Source organism: Otolemur garnettii, unplaced genomic scaffold, assembly GCF_000181295.1.
Source record: "Otolemur garnettii isolate 467f Iridium unplaced genomic scaffold, OtoGar3 scaffold00018, whole genome shotgun sequence".
NCBI lineage: Eukaryota > Metazoa > Chordata > Mammalia > Primates > Galagidae > Otolemur > Otolemur garnettii.
Window position 1 is genome coordinate 19,988,012 of NW_003852413.1, and position 3,064 is coordinate 19,991,075.

Genomic DNA, 3,064 nt, shown 5'->3' on the forward strand with positions numbered 1-3,064 from the left:
AATTCATTTTATAAAAAGGAATTGAAGCTCAGAGAGCTTCAGTAGGTTTGGGATCAACCTCCATCCCCTGAGAAATACTTCTCTTAAAGGACTGCCGTGAAAATGGCACTTGCAGTCACTGGGCCTTCAGGTCTAACGTTCCCCTATTCCACAAGGCTGCGGACCCGCTGCTGTGCCTCGGTCAAAGGTCGTTTTAGAGGTCGTCCCTCTCGCCACTGCATCCCGTTTTATTTTTTGTGACACTCTTTACTACTTAAAATTATATCAGCTCGGCGCCTGTGGCTCAAGTGGCTAAGGCGCCTGCCACATACACCTAAGGTGGCGGGTTCGAATCCAGCCCTGGGCCCGCCAAACAACAGTGATGGCTGCAACCAAAAAAAAAAAAAAAAAAAAAATAGCCGGGCTCTGTGGCAGGCGCCTGTGGTCCCAGCAACTTGGGAGGCGGAGGCAGGAGACTCACTTGAGCCCAGGAGTTGGAGGTTGCTGTGAGCTGTAATGCCACGGCACTCTACCCAGGGGGACAGCTTGAGGCTCTGTCTCAAAAAAAAAAAAATTATATCATTGTTTTATTAGCTATCTGATTTCTTCTACTGGAATGAAAGCCGTATTAAGAGAAGAGGTCTTTCCTGTCTCGTTAACCATTTAATCCTCTGGGTGAACTGGAAGCTAAGTAGCCTGGCTCTTAAGTCCGCGCTGTCAACCACACCGTTATGCTGCTATTTGGTGAATACAGTGAAGGAGGGACTTCTGCGTACTCAGAGAAGCAACGAGGACAAAAACATAGTGCACCCGGTCAACTGAACAGGTAAAAAACACCCAAACCCTTTTCTACCGTGCCCCTTGCGCCCTTTCCCTCCGGAAGCGCTTGCGGCTTTTGGGCGCTAGTGCGCACGCGCGACCGCCGGGGTCGCTCTGGGCCGCGCGCGAGCAAGGGCGGCAGGGAAGGTTCCCCCTTCAGGGCTGGCAGGCGCCTGCGCCGGCGGGGCTCTGGTCAGGACGCGCGTTCTCGCTTGCTCCCTCCCACGGCTGCGCGCGCCTGGTGGGCGTGGGAGGAGGCGGGGAACCGGGGAGGGGCGGGTGTCGCGGGAGGGAAGGAGCAAACCGGAGAGCGTCGTCCTGAGAGGAGTGAAGGCGGCAAAATGGCGGACCGCTTCTCCCGCTTCAACGAGGACCGAGACTTTCAGGTAAACACTGGCGTCGCTGAGGAGCCGGCAAAGGCGCTAGTCCAGCCTAGAACGTCCTTCATCCCGGGCTCCCAGCCCTCTTTCCTTCCAGGCTGTGCTTCGGCTTTCGAGCTGCCTCGCTCTTCTCTCATCTCTGATATTTCCAGGGGCCTCCCAGTTTGAAACGAGGCCACATCTCCTCTCACCCCTCGTTCTCTCACCTCTTAAACTCAGGCCGCCAGGTTTGCGGCTTCCGCCTGTTTTGCGTCGGGTTTCGGAACTCGAGCCAGGGAGCTGTGCTGTGTCTTCGGGGTCTGCCCGGCTTGTCCCGGCCAAGGGCTGACCCCAGGGGAAAAGAGGGTTGGGTTGGGTTGGGTTGGGCTGGGAGGGCTTGGGGCGAGTGTTGGTGAGGCCAGGGCTTTCGAACCTCTAGATTTTGCTCGTACGGTTCTTCTTGGGATCCTTCTCCCCGTTTCTTCACTCTGGTAAATAAATCCCTTTCATTGTCTATTTTGCCTTGCCTTGCCTGGGAAAGAGGTGGCCTTGCTAAGCAGACGCCTTCTTGAATAGTCAAACATTGAGATTTCCCAGGACAGAAAATGTTGCTTTTGTTATGAAGCCATTAATTGGGCTTGGAAAACAGTAAGCTTAACCTCAAATCCTACCTTGAAAGATCTGTAAGAAGCTTAGTGATGATACGCCTTCCAAGCTTGCGAAAAGCTTGGTTTTTCTTTATTTGCAAATATTGGTGTGGAAAGACGCCCTTGTGATGGCAAGCTTTATTGAGGAAAAGTAAAGGCCAAACCAGGATAACTCGTCTTTTGGCTATTTAAAATACCTTGCTGTTGAGCAGTTACCGCTGAAATCTCGGAGACCGAAAGGGATTTAGTAGAAATTGGCTACTTCTACGTAAAATACATCCTCGGAGTCTCAAAGAAACCACTGCATTACTACCGCATATCCTGGCAACTGCAATTTGGGTCAGGGGATGAACCTCAGAACTCAAGTTTTTATTCCACTCTAGATCTTACTCAAAGCAAAACTAGAATACCTTATAAAGGATTCACATGTTTCAGGAGGCAGTTTAAGGGAATTGGATTTCCTGAGGTGACTGGGTTGGAAAATAAAACAGGTAAAGCAATTTAACAGTTTTAACACAACGTTGTTAACATTCTGCGATGGAGAACGCTCCTTAGAAGTTTTGCAGCGGTAAGGGATCTGGGGCTTTTGAAAAGCCTTGTGATCATGCACCTGCTTTATAGCTGCAGCACAATACAGAATCTTAAGATCTTAAGGTATTTTAAGCATATATCGGAGGTCCACTGAATTTTGAAGTAGTTCCTATTCACTCTGAGAAAGATTTTTTTTTTTTTAAACGGAGTCTCACTATGTCGCCCTGGGTAGAGTGCTGTATTGTCACAGCTCACGGCTATCTCTAACTCCTGGGCTTGAGCAATTCTCTTGCCTCAGTCTCCCAAGTAGCTGGGTCTACAGGCCCCCGCCACAGTGCCCAGCTATTTTTTGTTGTAGTTGTCATTGTTGGTTAGCTGGCCCAGGCCAAACTTGAACCTGCCAGCCTTGGTGCATGTGGCTAGCACTGTAACTACTGTGCTACAGGCGCCGGGCCAAAAAGATGATTTTTTTTTTAAAGCAAACACCATAAAACATGAGTTGACTATAAGGTGCATGAGTTCCATTAGTAAATTTTAAAGAGATGTGTTGAAAGCTGAAAACCTCATGCTTTTCCGAGGAAAGAATTTCAAAGTGACCTATAAAATTAAAAATAGGTAACATTTTCTGTTAAGAAAACTTAATAGACAATTAAGTTTTGAGGAAAAATGGCTGTCAACTACAGAATTACAGCAGGCTTAACAAAGACACAGGATTTTTTTTTTTTTTTT